We start from the raw sequence: 18,059 nt of genomic DNA, 5'->3' as shown, positions 1-18,059 counted from the left end.
AAATGACATCATGCTCATTCTTGGGAAAACTACAAAGTGGAAAGGCATTCACTATTGGAGGCACAGTATTACTGCTAAAGCTGCTTGATTGATGCTTTTAGGGTCTATTTGTGTTTATGTGTACAGGAGATGGGCCACATTCACGATACCTAATGTATGTTTCCACATTCTCCAAAAATGGTAGCCAGAGGGTTTGAGTTATTCTCTGACTCAGGGATTGTACTGATACTGTAGTTTATTAATGGAGTAGATGAAGGCAAATAATATAATATAATAATATAATAATAATAATAATAATAATAATAAATAATATAATAATAATAATATGCCATTTAGCAGACGCTTTTATCCAAAGCGACTTACAGTCATGCGTGCATACATTTTTTTTTGTGTATGGGTGGTCCCGGGGATCGAACCCACTACCTTGGCGTTACAAGCGCCGTGCTCTACCAGCTGAGCTACAGAGGACCACGAGGGGAAAAATGACCCAGTACTGATGGTTTTCTTTCTAAATTGTGCGCAACTGAAACTGAGTGGAGGTTATGGAGCAGGGAGGTTGTTATGAATGTCTCCATGCCTTTGAAGAACCTTTATATTGTCTAGGGATTGTTTGAGTAGTTTATCATGAGCTATTGTATAAATCCTTTTCCTGCAGTCGAATGACCAAAAGCGCCCTCTAGTGGCCCCTTGGGTGGGATTTTATTAATATTTTAAATAATTAAATAATAAGCATTCTTTTATTTTTAAACAGACAAACAGGCGCTCAACCAGCCAAATCTCCAGTTGAGAGCTTTATCAGCCTCTCTCCCCTCCAACACAAGGGCATAAATCACTAGATGTGCAATACTCCCCAGTCTCCCTGACACCTACATGTCAAAAGCGCACGAAAACTGAGAACCTCAACTCTGAGAACTGCTTTTCCAATACACAAACAAAATTACCAACTTTAAAAGTTGAAACCCATGCACATCCGGTTTGATCACAACAATACCTTGTCCAATAAACCACCAATAAGCCATTGGTTAAAAAACAGTTCCTGTTTTTTTTACAAATAAAAAACGGAAATATAACATTTACATATGTATTCAGACCCTTTACTCAGTACTTTGTTGAAGCACCTTTGGCAGCGATTACAGCTTTGAGTCTTCTTGGGTATGACGCTACAAGCGTGGCACACCAGTATTTGGGGAGTTTCTCCCATTCTTCTCTGCAGACCCTCTCAAGCTCTGTCAGGTTGGATGGGGAGCGTCGCTGCACAGCTATTTTCAGGTCTCTCTAGAGATGTTCGATCAGGTTCATGTCCGGGCTCTGGCTGGGCCACTCAAGGACATTCAGTGACTTGTCCTGAAGCCACTCCTGCGTTGTCTTGGCTGTGTGCTTAGGGTCATTGTCCTGTTGGAAGGTGAACCGTCGCCCAAGTCTGAGCGCCTGAGCTATCTGGAGCAGGTTTTCATCAAGGATCTCTCTGTACTTTGCTCCGTTCATTTTGCCCTCGATCCTGACTAGTCTCCCAGTCCCTGCCGCTGAAAAACATCCCCACAGCATGCTGCTGCCACCACCATGCTTTACGGTAGGGATGGTGCAAGGTTTCCTCCAGACGTGACGGTTGGCATTCAGGCCAAAGAGTTAAATCTTAGTTTCATCAGACCAGAGATTATTGTTTCTCATGGTCTGAGAGTCCTTTAGGTGCCTTTTGGCAAACTCCAAGCGGACTCTCATGTGCCTTTTACTGAGGAGTGGCATCCGTCTGGCCACTCCACCATAAAGGCCTGATTGGTGGAGTGCTGCAGAGATAGTTGTCCTTCTGGAAGTATCTCCCATCTCCACAGATGAACTCTGGAGCTCTGTCAGAGTGACCATCAGGTTATTGATCACCTCCCTGACCAAGGCCCTTCTCCCCCGATTGCTCAGGTTGGCCGGGCAGCCAGCTCTAGGAAGAGTCTTGGTGTTCCAATACTTCTTCCATTTAAGAATGATGGAGGCCGCTGTGTTCTTGGGGACCTTCAATGTTGCAGAAATGTTTTGGTACCCTTCCCCAGATCTGTGCCTTGACACAATCCTGTCTCGGAGCACTACGGACAATTCCTTCGACCTCATGGCTTGGTTTTTGCTCTGACATGCACTGTCAACTGTAGACCTTATATAGACAGGTGTGTGCCTTTCCAAATCATATCCAATCAATTGAATTTACCACAGTTGTAGAAACATCACAAGGATGATCAATGGAAACAGGATGCACCTGAGCTCAATTTCGAGTCTCATAGCAAAGGGTCTTAATACTTAATACTGTTTTTTATTTTTAATACATTTGCAAAAATTTCTAAAAACCTGTTTTTGCTTTGTCATTATGGGGTATTACGTGTAGGTTGATGAGGAAAAAACCAAATGTGATCAATTTTAGAATAAGGCTGTAACGTAACAAAATGTGGAAAAAGTCAAGGAGTCTGAATAATTTCCGAATGCACTGTATACTGTACATAGCCAGCACTGCCCATCCCCCACCGAAATGCTTTGACCCGACAGTTGCTGTTAAGTTGCTGTTTTGGTGGAAGGCACATTCGAGCAAGCATGGGATGGCCATATTGCCTATGGAGTGGTGAGGAGGAGGAGTCTACCGTGTTCGGAATTCATTATCTGTATTCAGGGTTCACTCAAACATTGTTTTAAGCTTTGTTTCACTATTGACAGTTGCAGCTGATTTCGGGATTGTATATCGATTTGCTCTCCTTAAATATGTAATTTGATTGATTAATTTCACTCTCTGAATTGTTTAATCAAACTTTTCACTGCCAGCTCCTGATATCACGGCGTAAAACTACAATCTGTCTCCTGAATTAGCCTAGTGCACCCAGCTGGCGCACATGTGCACTAGGCCCGAGCTCGTTTTCCACGTTTTTCGCTGGCTAAACCAGCTGGCTAGCTGAAAAATGCTAGTTTTTGTCCTCATTGCCAAACTTTATAAATACTGCACCCTCAACTTCAAAACTCCTTTGCTAGTTATACAATCATGTAACTAAGACATTTGCTGGAAAGAAACTTGAAAATTATGTATTGTATTATTGTTTTGTTAAATAGTCATGACTGTTTCAAGATATCTGTCGTAAGACGACGGTGGTGAAGGATATCATTGCTACTTAACGCGGATTCAAATTCAGTTTTGAGATCCACCGGCATCATTGGCATAGGCTTACCTGGACATTTCTGACTGGAGTTGGAACTGTGACAACGGGCAGCCTCTCCCTGCTTGGCTCAATGGGATATGTACTGATTTTGCCAACAAGGCCAGATACAGTATGTACACAGTATTGTACCCTTAACCTTTTTTCTACTGACTATTGTATTTGTTGATTAAATCTGACTTTATTAATATAATGAGTAATCCAGGAATGTCACAAGTTAACTGACACAAGAAAACTCGAGATAACTCTACAGATTGCAATGACTACAATGAATGGCAAAATTACTTCCGGACACTAAGCGGTTTCCCAGACAGAGTTTAATTTAAATCAGGACTAGGCTAAAATCTACTTAAATTAATCCAGATTTAAAAAATGGCTTTCTGAGACGTTGTTTAACTTCATATTAATTAGTTCTAGACTAGGGAGTCCCAGACTGAGGTAAGTAAGGACTAACCAGTTAATCTTTCTGAAGCCTAATTAGATTAACTATGTGCACTTGGTGCTGACCTGAGGATGCTTCAAAAACCAGGGATGGGACACTAATACATAAGCATTGTGTGAAATTGGAGCAAGTCACCTAAACCAAACAATGGATGGAAGTAATAGACCTGTGCATTATAATAATATAATATAATATGCCATTTAGCAGACGCTTTTATCCAAAGCGACTTACAGTCATGCGTGCATATATATATATTTTTTTGTGTATGGGTGGTCCCGGGGATCAAACCCACTACCTTGGCGTTACAAGCGAGGTGCTCTACCAGCTGAGTTACAGAGGACCACGACTTGTTGTTGGTGATATAAGTTGCTGCTACTCTTACGATAAGTGCCATGGGATCTTTAGTGACCACAGAGAGTCAGGACCCCAGTTTAACATCCCATCCAAAAGACAGCACCCTACACAGGGCAATGTCCCCAATCACTAGCCTGGGGCACTGGGATATATTTTTTCAGACCAGAGGATAGAGTGCCTCCTACTCGCCCTACAACACCAGCAGCATCTGGTCTCCCATCCAGGCACCAACCAGGACCAACCCTGCTTAGCTTCAGAGGCAAGCCAGCAGTGGGATGCAGGGTGGTATGCTGCTGCCAAACACCAAACACAAATGAAAACATGATAAAATTATTGTCTACACTAAAGAATGTGAATTTGGTCATATAAATGCTATTTGAAAAGTTATATGCATGAAAATAAAGATGTTTCGAAATGTGATATTTTGGAGAGATTTTTGGACACCAGGCGATGCCTAGGCTTGTTATGGATAAGTGTCTGTAAAGAGAGTTGGTATAAGATATCTGCCAAATTTCGGACACATGTTGACAAGATGTTGGGGAATCACTGGAGGGGAATATTGACCACCCGAGCATCTCTGAATAGTCACCCCGGTGTACAGCTCAATAAACACACTAGGCGTTTTGTTATATTTCAGTCTTCTGTGATGTATATAAAGTGTAATATTGGGATTCAAACTCAAAATTGAATACATTTCAACTCTATATCTGACATGGTACAGGTGTCTTCTTGTTTTTAAGCCCATAACCATGTGTGTGAGGTGTACACTTTTGTTTCAAAGTAGATTTGTTTAAGACTACTGATAAACACTCTGTGTGACCCTGATTTAGCCCACTGCAGTAAAATGCTAATTGAGAAAGTGAGGGGTTAAGCTTGGAGCCTGGTGGCTGATGGTATAGTACTTGAAGCTTTGGGAGAGGGCTGGGTAGAGGATCACGCTGAAACCTCTGGATCCCACTTGTTCCTCATATTTGTGCCTCTGTATACGATGTGTACATTCCGTTACGTCTGCCGCAGCTCCAAACAGGGCCTCTGTATACGATGTGTACATTCCGTTACGTCTGCCGCAGCTCCAAACAGGGCCTCTGTATACGATGTGTACATTCCGTTACGTCTGCCGCAGCTCCAAACAGGGCCTCTGTATACGATGTGTACATTCCGTTACGTCTGCCGCAGCTCCAAACAGGGCCTCTGTATACGATGTGTACATTCCGTTACGTCTGCCGCAGCTCCAAACAGGGCCTCTGTATACGATGTGTACATTCCGTTACGTCTGCCGCAGCTCCAAACAGGGCCTCTGTATACGATGTGTACATTCCGTTACGTCTGCCGCAGCTCCAAACAGGGCCTCTGTATACGATGTGTACATTCCGTTACGTCTGCCGCAGCTCCAAACAGGGCCTCTGTATACGATGTGTACATTCCGTTACGTCTGCCGCAGCTCCAAACAGGGCCTCTGTATACGATGTGTACATTCCGTTACGTCTGCCGCAGCTCCAAACAGGGCCTCTGTATACGATGTGTACATTCCGTTACGTCTCCAAACAGTGGGCATGCATTGTGCTGTGTGATATACTGAACTTTATAGTTGTCCAGCCAGCAGTGGATGGTGTTGTGATTGAGGGTGAATAGCCGTATTGGCTTGAATACCATCAAGTGGAGATTTGTGTGTGTGTTTATGTTATTAATTTTCCATTCTCACAAAACCATTCCATATTTTAATTGAAGATTAATGTTTTTGTAGGCATCAGATTAAAAAAATTGTGTTAACATTTTGTTAACTGTTGTTAATATTCTAAAACATCAAAGTAACTTGGCAATGTGCCGTCGCTGTTCTGCTTAGCCAGGAAGGATGAAGGGGTCTTCAACTCCCATCACGATGTCGTAGAAACTGGTCTGGGAAGAAGACAGATGGTCACATAAAAGGCCATTTAAAGATAAAGATGTAGTGTTCATGGAAGTATATGAATGATCATTTAATGAACAATATCATATAATACATTTAAAAAATCTAAGTGTTTTCCTTGTGATATTTATTGTCCTTATACAGTGCCTTGCAAAAGTATTCATCCCCCATGGCGTTTTTCCTATTTTGTTGCATTACAACCTGTAATTTAAATCGATTTTTATTTGGATTTCATGTAATGGACATACACAAAATAGTCCAAATTGGTGAAGTGAAATGAAAAAAATAACTTGTTTAAAAAAATTCTAAAAAATAAATAACGGAAAAGTGGTGCATGCTTATGTATTCACCCCCTTTGCTATGAAGCCCAAAAATAAGATCTGGTGCAACCAATTACCTTCAGAAGTCACATAATTAGTTAAATAAAGTCCAGCTGTGTGCAATCTAAGTGTCACATGATCTGTCACATGATCTCAGTATATATACACCTGTTCTGAAAGGCCCCAGAGTCTGCAACACCACTAAGCAAGGGGCACCACCAAGCAAGCGGTACCATGAAGACCAAGGAGCTCTCCAAACAGGTCAGGGACAAAGTTGTGGAGAAGTACAGATCAGGGTTGGGTTATAAAAAATTATTGGAAACTTTGAACATCCCACGGAGCACCATTAAATACATTACTAAAAATGGAAAGAATATGGCACCACAACAAACCTGCCAAGAGAGGGCCGCCCACCAAAACCCACGGACCAGGCAAGGAGGGCATTAATCAGAGAGGCATGACATAAAGATTTAGTTAAAGGAATTAGCCCCAAACAATGACCTACCACTGCTATCTTGCCTTCCATCAAAGGTGGTGAGCCTGTAATGTAAAAAATAACATATGAATCTCAGGTATACTGAAACACCAACAGATATATTTTTTAAAGTAACAATCAAATTGAGATGAAACTGGCCATTCACACGTTTAAAAAAAAAAAAAGCTGGAAAAAGACCATGTCGCTGATGTTTTTTTAATGAATTTGGTTAAATAAATTAAATACCTTTACAATATAGTTTAATTTACAAAGAAACAACAAACTCTCTCACTTACTGCATGGGTGAGGTCATTGGGCCAAGCTCCCAACAGCCAGATACAGGCTAATGTTTAACAGAAGGAAAGCTTGCATCGTATGGCTCTAACATTGGTCTACTCTGGAAAAGACTTGCTCACGCTCAGTTGCAGTCGTAGTAGAAGTTCTCTGACACATGTCCTTATCTACATCCCTCATTAAGGCCAATCCCACAAATTCAGTTAAGGTTTACCCTCTCATGGAGAGAGAGAAAGAGTGAAAGACACAGACAGGCAGAGAGCGAGAGCGAGAGAGAAGCATGAGTTCAAGCAGTAGCGTTGAGGGCAGTACACGTAATCGAAACAGAAACACAGTGTAGCAACCTTAACCCAACACCTAGCGACCTTGTCAAGAGGTTTGAAGAAAATGTAACCACTATCAATTTCAAAGATGAAGCTATGGGTGCCAGGATTGACAGTCCATGAGATTGTCATGATAGTTTTAATGATATACTCATTGATTCTTGAAGAATAGAACTTCTAAACGACCATGAGATTATAACAATCTTACCCTATTAACAACACGCATCTGAGATTGTTTCACTTAATCATTTATATTTTGGTTGTCGTTTTTCTTTATAAACAAACAATGCATACACATATGTTTACTTGACACTGCGCTTGCAAAGTTGATTGTGTTTCATTTTTTCAACCCTCGCCAGAACACAAATGTATGAACTGGCAAAGGCCAAAAGTGGTGCTCTGCAAGCACAGTGTGCAGAGGATTATTTTGATTTGAAATATCTCCAATCCACCTTTCAATCGTTGGCGTACGTTAAACCTTTAGATGTGCCTTTCACTTTCTTGTGTGTGACTGTGAACTCATGCCAGTTTCCAGGTGTTTATATCTGTGTGATTGGTTGGGAATTGTGAGGAAGGTCAGAGTGTTATACCTAGGGCCCTGTCACCTGTATTTTGGTTAATCATGTGACAATTTTGGTTAATCATGTGACAATCATGTCACATGACCTGAATTTTAACTTTTATTTTAAGCCTTTTCCCGAAATGAGAATTAGACAAAAAATTCAAGCAATTGTCTGAGGATGGTGCTGGGTCATCTGATGTAAAAAGAAGAGGGACAGTTTGCAGTCTACGGAGGTATATGGAAGGTGGAAGGGTCTTGTTAACATTTACATTACATTTACATTTTAGTCATTTAGCAGACGCTCTTATCCAGAGCGACTTACAGTTAGTGAGTGCTTACATTTTCATACTGGCCCCCCATGGGAAACGAACCCACAACCCTGGCGTTGCAAGCGCCATGCTCTACCAACTGAGCTACAGGGGTCATGGGGCAATGTACAAGTACAGAAGCAAGTCATATGACTGAGATGTTGATGACCTCATTGTCTGTGTAGTAGCAGCATACGGTATGTACTGTGATCTGTGTAATCTGTTGATAAAAGACCGCAATACTTGTTTATGTACGTTTTCCAGGGTATAGCGTATCATATGACTTTCTTTATTTTGCTTGGTTGATTGCTTACTGAAACTGGGATGAAGGACACTTCTGATCTCTTTGATGTGTGTGGCAGTGTGTATGATGACCTAACAGTTCACTGATTGTTGATTGCAATCAATAGTAACCCCAATTTTAACCTAAAAAGAATAGCAATATTTGAACACCTATTGCCATCTAGTGGTCTACAATGCAAGGAACAGTATAACATGTGGCATTAGATGAAAGTATTTTTAGTGTATGAGTAATAGTATATGACATTCCTGTAGTTCAGTTGGTAGAGCATGGCGCTTGCAACGCCAGGGTTGTGGGTTTGTTTCCCACGGGGGGCCAGTATGAAAAATGTATTCACTCACTAACTGTAAGTCGCTCTGGATAAGAGCGTCTGCTAAATGACTTAAATGTAAATGTAATGTAAATGTTAACAAGACCCTTCCACCTTCCATATACCTCCGTAGACTGTCTGCAATATGCTTTAGAGACTGCTTATCTTATCTTAGCCTGAATCACACAAGGAAATAAATGATTATTTATTCTTGACTTTGGCTTGTTTGCTTGAATACCTGAACAGAATACACATTTCAAGAGGTAATGTGAAGCAAGGCTGTAAACTCAGCAAGACAACATGGTAACAGATCAAATTCTTTATGCATGACTCTATTGTACTTCTAAAAATCATGTACATCATGTAAAAACTGTATCAACATGTTGTCCTGAAACCACTTACCTTTGAGAGAGAGAAAGAGCGAGGAGAGAGAATGAGTGAGAGGGGCAGAGAGAGAGAGTGAGAGAGAGAGTGAGAGAGAGAGTGAGAGAGTGAGAGAGAGAGAGAGAGAGAGAGAGAGAGAGAGAGCGCGATAGAGAGAGAGATAGAGAGAGCGAGAGCAAGGGGGAGAAAGAGAGAGAGAGAGACTGGATGAGTAAGTTGTCATGGCTGCGTTTACTGATCTGATTGGTCAAAATACCAATTAGTGAAAAAAGATCTGAATTGGGCTACCTGTGTAAACGCAGCCCATGTTATCCTTAAACAGTTGTTGCACAGTGAATCCATGTGAAGCTGACCTGTAATTACAGAGCAACCAGTATAGGGTTAGTTTCCATGACCACACCTGGCCCAATAGTGGAGGGTTAGTTTCCATGACCACACCTGGCCCAATAGTGGAGGGTTGGTGCTATGGCCACACCTGGCCCAATAGTGGAGGGTTAGTTTCCATGACCACGCCAGGCCCAATAGTGGAGGGTTAGTTTCCATGACCACGCCTGGCCCAATAGTGGAGGGTTGGTGCTATGGCCACACCTGGCCCAATAGTGGAGGGTTAGTTTCCATGACCACACCTGGCCCAATAGTGGAGGGTTGTTGCTATGGCCCACCTGGCCCAATAGTGGAGGGTTAGTTTCCATGACCACACCTGGCCCAATAGTGGAGGGTTAGTTTCCATGGCTACACCTGGCCCAATAGTGGAGGTTTGGTGCTATGGCCACACCTGGCCCAATAGTGGAGGGTTGGTGCTATGGCCACACCTGGCCCAATAGTGGAGGGTTAGTTTCCATGACCACACCTGGCCCAATAGTGGAGGGTTGGTGCTATGGCCACACCTGGCCCAATAGTGGAGGGTTGGTGCTATGGCCACACCTGGCCCAATAGTGGAGGGTTAGTTTCCATGACCACACCTGGCCCAATAGTGGAGGGTTAGTTTCCATGACCACACCTGGCCCAATAGTGGAGGGTTAGTTTCCATGACCACACCTGGCCCAATATTGGAGGGTTAGTTTCCATGGCCACACCTGGACCAATAGTGGAGGGTTGGTGCCATGGCTACACTTGGCCCAATAGTGGAGGGTTAGGTTCCATGACCACCCCTGGCTCTCTCTGTGTGTGTGTGTGTGTGTGTGTGTGTGTGTGTGTGTGTGTGTGTGTGTGTGTGTGTGTGTGTGTGTGTGTGTGTGTGTGTGTGTGTGTGTTATAAGAGAACATGCGTGTCAATGGGCATGCACTGTCTGGTTCAATTTGTCAGATTACAAAGCAGAAAACATGGATAATCATGTCTTCTATCAAATAGTTAATAAACAAGGCTTCTTGACCCTGAGGGATTTACAACAAAGTAAGATTAATGACTTAGCCAGCTAACTCCCCAAACTATACTAAATTAACGTTTTATTTTTTAGGAAGATGAGAATGAAATGGGCATGGTCTAAGTGTCTCAACAACCTAAAACACATATCTAAGTTTAGCTTTCTTAATGAACCAGAAAAACTGTCGTTATTTCTGGTTGTTTATCAAAGTTAGCTGGCTAACTCAATGACCCTGCTCTGTAGTATACCCTCAGGCTGATGGTAACATGATGAGGCAATGCTATAGCCATATTTCTTCTCTCAGAGATCCACCTTCCACCTGCCAATGGACTGACAACCACTCACCAAGAGAGGGCCTTCTTTTCCCCATATGTGTTGCAAGTGAATAACGTCTGAAAGGCAAAGCATACTGTAAATACAAGATCATTACAATGTTCATAACAGTCAATATGTTCTGTCTGAAGAGACAGACGTTCGTTCAGTTGTATAATCTTAAGATCGAGGTTGAGTTTTCCCTGAAGTGACAACGAATGCTCTGGCCTTCCATATTGACTGTAATGCTGCCCAGATACTTGTTTTAATAGGGCTTTTGACCTTGCAAAGACGTGCAAAGCAGATGTACTGCAACAGAGAGCACAGAGATGCCAAATTGATCTGAACAGTTGAATGAAGCATGGAGAAATATCGCACACCATATTCCCTTGAAAGAAATAACTTCTCTCTTTTAATAGCCGCAATTCAGATTAGAGTTGCCAAGGATGTGAAAAGTCAGCAAGTACATTTCAAGCAAAATAAAAATAAAAAATGGTGAAAATTGGTTATACTTTTCTTCAACCCTGCATTAGCCTTCATAACACTGTCATAAAGGTGGCATTACAGACGCATGCATTATCACTGCACAGGCTGGCAGTATGGGACACTCACTCACAAGCTTTGCTTTGAAAAGCACCCTGAATGCAAGATGTGTGAGAGTGAGTGAGTTGAACAAGTGGCAATATACATTTTTTAATGAGTTGAAAATGTAGACGCCAATAACAGCATTATTTTAAATAGGATCAAATCTATCATGGTATATTCCAAGAAGTCCTCCTACAGTATCTCTTCCAGGACCACTGGATTGTTTTAAACTTGGTTTGACAGAAGTGAAATAATATGAAGCACGTTTCAAGCTTTAGCAAGTCAGGATTGACCAAAGAGAACTAACACCACATAAAAACTGATCGTTGATCAGGGTCATCGAAAGGGAAAGAAACGTGTTAGCGATTATGAAAGCCAGATGAATGTCTTGGAAATGTCTTGCGAGATAAGTCAGAATTGTTGTTTTGACACTGAACCACACTCATAAACACTTACAACAGCCTAACCTATACACAATGTCCCTTGCACACAGATAGTTTTATAGACTAGTTTGTATGAACAAGGGACCATTTTTCTAACTCTTACCTTTGTGTGTAGCAGAGAACGAACAACCTTTCCCTTGGTTTCTGCGGTCCCATATCTAAAGATTTCTGAGAAATGGCACTCTGGCCCACATGAAAAAATACTACCGTTTACTATAGAATACTACAGTACTTACTATAGGATTATATAATAAACTGTACTATACTGTAGAATACTATACTACACACAGTAGTATCTTTCTAACATGTGTAGTACTTACCATAGAATGTTATAGTATACTGTAGAATACTATAGTAAATACTACAGTAATGTTCGCAAAAACACTACAGTCCGCAAAAACACTTTCTTAACTATAGTATGCAATTTGCATATACCCTGCCCATTCCCCTCCTCCATATCCCAATTTGTGCCACGCATAAGTGAGAAACCTACATACTGTACCAAGTATAGCCCATATATTGTGTTCCCTACAGGTTATACACTCACTTTATTAGGTACACCACGCCCATTCACAAAAACGCTCCTACAGACATTGAGTCACGTGGCTTGCTATATAAAGCAGGCAGACAGGCGTCGAGGCATTCAGTTACTGTTCGATTGAATGTTAGAATGGGCAAAACTAGTGACCAAAGCAACTTTGAGTGTGGTATGATTGTCGGTGACAGGTACGCTGGATCCAGTATCTCAGAAACGTCCGCTCTCCTGGGCTTTTCACGCACGAAAGTGTCTATGGTTTCCCCGAGATTGGTGCGACAAACAAAAAACATCCATTCAGCGGAAGTCCTGTGGGTCAACAGCTCGTTGATGAGAGGTCGAAGGAGAATGGCAAGAATCGTGGAAACGAACATTTGGGCCACAAACAACAGTGGTGTGCAGAAAAGCATCTCAGAACGCACAACTCGTCGACCCTTGTCACAGATAGGCTATTTCAGCAGACGACCACACCGGGTTCCACTCCAATCAGCTAAAAACAAGAAGTGGCTCCAATGGGCACGCAATCACCAACACTGGACAATGGAGGTCTGACGAATCCCGGTTCCTGTTGCGTCATGCTGTTGGCCGAGTCAGGATTTGGTGCAAGCAGCATGAGTCCATGGACTCATCCTGCCTGGTGTCAACAGTACAGGCTGGTGGCAGTGGTGTACCGCCGTCCAATCTGCAGCAGCTGCGTGATGCCATCGCGTCAGCATGGACCAACATCCCTGTGGAACGTTTCCAGCTTGTAGAATTAATTCCCCGAAGAATTCAGGTTGTTCTGGAAATAAACTGGCATTGAAAAAAGAAGCTCTGAACTATCCGTTCAGACCCCAGTCCTACCTACCTACAGGTTATGGACAATTGGCTCTTTTAGTATTTCTCCAGTATGTTTCCACAAGGAGAAAGCTTCCAATTCTATGTCAAAGTTAATCAAACAAAAACACTACAGTAAATACTACACTATACTACAATCTACAAAGACACTACATTAATTACTATAGTTGTCACGGTTTCGGCCGAAGCTGCTCCTCCTCCTTGTTCGGGCAGGTTTCGGCGGTCGTCGTCCCCGGAGTACTAGCTGCCACCGATCTATGTTTCATGTTCGTTTGGTTTTGTCTTGATGTTGTACACCTGTGTCTAGTTAGTCCTCGTTAGTGTCCTATTTAGTTCTCGTTGTGTGTGTTTGGTGTTGTGTGTGATTGCTCTTCTGTTTTTGGTGTTCTGAGCTACGTACTTCCCTCCATTGTTTGGAGAGGTTTTCGCACATGTTAGTGCGCCTTTTGTTTGACGCCTGTGTGCGCCTTTATTTCGCCTCCGGGCTTATTGTGCTTGTTTACTACGTGAATATTTCACTAAAGTCTTTTGGACTTAGCTTCTGCGTCCTGCGCTTGATTCCTGCACCACACCCACCTTCAGCACCCCTTGACAGAATCACACACCATATATAATGGAATCAGCAGGAGCAACAATCACGCCTGAGTAGCTGGAGGAGCATGTCCGCGGCCAGGATGACCAGATACGACAACTGGGGACCGCTCTACAGGACGTCATCAACACCCTGCACCGATGGGAGTCCAGAGGGGTACCCACACCTCCACCTACCCTGCCACCCCCATCGGCCGGTCCACCAGTCCCAGGTCCGGAACCCAGTGGGATTCGGCTCTCACTCCCGAGGGCGTATGACGGAACAGCTGCCGGGTGTCAGGGGTTCCTCCTGCAGGTGGAGCTCTACCTGGCCACTGTACACCCGGTGCCCTCGGGACACGAGAGCGTTTCCGCCCTCATCTCCTGTCTCACGGGCAAGGCATTGGAATGGGCCAACGCCGAGTGGAGGAGGATGGACGCCACCACCATCTCCTACGGCGAGTTCTCCCGTCGCTTCAAGGCCGTGTTCGATCATCCACCTGAGGGCAAAGCGGCGGGGGGGGGCGTCTAGTCCACCTGAGACAGGGGAGGAGGAGCGCACAGGCGTTCGCGCTGGAGTTCCGGACTCTAGCGGCAGACGCAGGGTGGAATGAACGGGCCCTCATCGACCATTTTCGATGTAGCCTACGGGAGGACGTTCAACGTGAGTTGGCCTGCAGGGATACCAATTTCACCTTCGACCAGTTGGTCGATATGTCCATCCGTCTGGACACCCTGCTGGCCACCCGTGGACGTCCCGAGTGGGGTCCGTCCATTCAACCCTCCGGCACCTCCGAGCCGAGCCCTATGGAGCTCGGGGGTGCTGGCGCTAGAGAAAGGAGGAGGAGGAGCCCGAGGGGGCCTGTCCCCTGCACCAAGTGCGGTCGTGGATGGCACACTGCGGCCAGGTGCTGGGGAGGGTTCCCCGAGGGAGGAGACAACAGGCCACGCACTGGGGAGCCCTCCCAGGTGAGTAGACGCCCCACTTACCCAGAGCTCTCTGTTGCGCACTTTTGTATACCTGTTTGTTTTCCACAGGTTGCACCTCATTCCCAGCATAAGGCGCTAGTAGATTCAGGCGCAGCTGGGAATTTTGTTGATCGGAAGTTTTGTTTAGATTTAGGGATCCCTCTCCTACCTGTTGACAAACCTTTTCCCGTTCATGCTTTAGATAGCCGCCCGTTGGGGTCGGGGTTGATTAGGGAAGTCACAGCGCCACTTAGGATGTGTGCGCAGGGGGGTCATGAAGAGACTATACAGTTGTATCTGATCGACTCTCCTGCGTACCCGGTGGTGCTGGGAATTCCCTGGTTAAGCACCCATAACCCTGCTATTTTGTGGCAACAGAGGGCTCTCAATGGGTGGTCTGCTCAGTGTGAGGGGCGATGTCTGGGTGTTTCCGTAGGGGCGACTTCGGTGGAGAGTCCAAACCAAGTGCCCACACTGCACATTCCGCCTGAATATGGGGATTTAGCTCTCGTGTTTAGTAAAGCTAGGGCGACGCAGTTGCCTCCTCATAGACGGGGGGATTGTGCGATTGATCTCCAGGCAGGAGCAGCGCTCCCACGGAGCCACGTGTATCCTTTGTCTCAAGAGGAGAGAAAAGCTATGGAAACTTACATAGCCGAATCTTTGAGACAGGGATACATACGGCCCTCCACTTTTCCCGCCTCCTCGAGCTTCTTTTTTGTGAAGAAAAAAGATGGAGGGTTGCGCCCGTGCATCGATTACCGTGGTCTCAATCAGATTACTGTGAAATACAGTTATCCACTCCCTCTGATTGCAACCATGACGGAGTCATTGCATGGAGCGCGGTTTTTCACAAAACTGGATCTCAGGAGCGCGTATAACTTGGTGCGCATTAGGGAAGGCGACGAATGGAAAACAGCGTTTAGTACCACGTCAGGTCATTTCGAGTATCTCGTCATGCCATATGGGTTGATGAATGCTCCATCCGTCTTCCAATCCTTCGTAGATGACATTATCTGGGATATGCAGGGGCAAGGGGCGGTCGTGTACATTGATGACATTCTAGTGTACTCGTCTACCCGAGCCGAGCATATAGCCCTGGTGCGTCGTGTATTGAGGAGGCTGTTGGAGCACGACCTATATGTCAAGGCAGAGAAATGTCTGTTTTTCCAGGAGGTGAGAATGGAGGTGGATTGTGTGTCCGCTGTGCGTAATTGGCAAACCCCAACCACTGTCAAAGAGGTGCAGCAGTTCTTGGGCTTTGCGAATTACTACCGGAGGTTTATCCGGGGTTTTGGACAGGTGGCAGCTCCCATCACGTCCCTTCTGAAAGGGGGTCCGGTGTGCCTGCAGTGGTCAGCTGATGCGGACAGGGCCTTTAGGAGACTGAAGGACCTGTTTACGTCTGCTCCGGTGCTGGCGCATCCGGACCCCGCATTACCCTTTCAGGTCGAGGTGGACGCGTCTGAGGCCGGTATAGGGGCCGTTCTCTCTCAACGGTCCGGCACGCCACCTAAACTCCGCCCCTGTGCTTTTTACTCTAAAAAGCTCAGCCCGGCGGAGCGTAATTATGACGTCGGGGACAGGGAGCTGTTAGCTGTAGTTCAGGCCCTTAAAGTGTGGAGGCATTGGTTTGAGGGGGCTCAACACCCTTTCCTCATTTTGACTGACCATCGGAACCTGGAGTACATCTGAGCAGCGAGGAGACTGAACCCTCACCAGGCTCGATGGAGTATGTTTCTCACCAGGTTCGTATTTAAAATCACGTACATCCCTGGGTCCCAGAATGGTAAGGCAGATGCGCTGTCCCGGCGGTATGACACGGAGGAGAGGTCCGTTGAGCCTACTCCCATACTACCGGAGTCTTGTCTTGTGGCACCGGTGGTGTGGGAGGTCGATGCCGAAATCGAGCGAGCGTTGCGTACCGACCCCAGCCCTCCACAGTGTCCTGAGGGTCGGAAGTACGTTCCGCTCGAGATTCGGGATCGACTCATTTACTGGGCTCACACGTCACCCTCCTCTGGACATCCGGGTATTGGCCGGACAGTGCATTGTCTTAGCACTAAATACTGGTGGCCCACGTTAGCCAGGGATGTGAGGGTTTATGTCTCCTCCTGCTCGGTGTGCGCCCAGTGTAAGGCGCCCAGACACCTGCCCAGGGGTAAGTTACAACCCCTGCCTGTTCCACAACGACCATGGTCCCACCTCTCGGTGGATTTTTTGACAGACCTTCCCCTCTCTCAGGGGAATACCACCATCCTGGTCGTTGTGGACCGTTTCTCTAAGGCCTGTCGTCTTCTCCCTATGTCGGGTCTTCCTACTGCCCTACAAACCGCAGAGGCCCTATTTACCCACGTCTTCCGGCATTACGGGGTACCCGAGCATATAGTGTCTGATCGAGGCCCCCAGTTTACCTCCCGAGTATGGAGAGCGTTCATGGAGCGTTTGGGGGTCTCGGTGAGCCTTACCTCAGGGTACCACCCGGAGAGTAACGGGCAGGTAGAACGAGTCAACCAGGATGTGGGTAGGTATCTGAGGTCGTATTGCCAGGACCGGCCTGAGGAGTGGGCTCGGTACATTCCCTGGGCCAAGATGGCCCAGAACTCTCTCCGCCACTCCTCTACCAACCTAACCCCCTTCCAATGTGTGTTAGGTTACCAGCCGGTTATGGCACCTTGGCAGCAGAGCCAGATCGAGGCCCCTGCGGTGGATGATTGGATGAGGCGCTCGGAGGAGACGTGGAACGCTGCACACGTCCACCTTCAGCGGGCCATCCGTCGTCACAAGGCGAGCGCCGATCTCCACCGCAGTGAGGGGCCGGTGTACGCACCCGGAGATCGAGTCTGGCTCTCTACCAGAAACCTACCCCTCCGCCTGCCCTGCCGGAAGCTGGGTCGGCGGTTTGTGGGGCCTTTTAAAGTCCTGAGAAGATTGAACGAGGTGTGTTATAGGTTACATCTGCCTGTTGAATATAAGAATATTAACCCCTCGTTCCATGTGTCTCTTCTCAGGCCGGTGGTAGCTGGTCCACTCCAGGAAGGTGAGATAGGAGAGACTCCTCCGCCCCCACTGGACATCGAGGGGGCTCCGGCGTACACCGTTCGGTCCATCTTGGACTCAAGACGCCGGATGGGGGGTCTCCAGTATCTCGTGGAGTGGGAGGGGTACGGCCCAGAGGAGCGGTGCTGGGTGCCGCGGAGGGACATCCTAGACCCATCTCTCCTGTCGGAGTTCCACCGGGACCATCCCGCGCGCCCTGCTCCGCGTCCTCCTGGTCGTCCCCGAG

General features: G+C 45.8%; 1 long non-coding RNA gene across 1 annotated transcript; it reads right to left on the bottom strand.

Moving 5' to 3' along the window:
* Window positions 1–5,797: 5,797 nt before the first annotated feature.
* LOC311099575 lies at window positions 5,798–7,249 on the bottom strand. Its single transcript, XR_014609733.1, has 3 exons — window positions 6,973–7,249; window positions 6,707–6,741; window positions 5,798–5,871 (listed from the first exon to the last, which is right to left on the bottom strand). It is a non-coding gene; the product is annotated as an uncharacterized lncRNA (long non-coding RNA).
* Window positions 7,250–18,059: the final 10,810 nt, after the last annotated feature.

The sequence above is a fragment of the Coregonus lavaretus genome, assembly GCF_964263955.1.
Source record: "Coregonus lavaretus genome assembly, chromosome: 24".
NCBI lineage: Eukaryota > Metazoa > Chordata > Actinopteri > Salmoniformes > Salmonidae > Coregonus > Coregonus lavaretus.
This window is presented reverse-complemented; position numbering and strand designations above follow the sequence as displayed.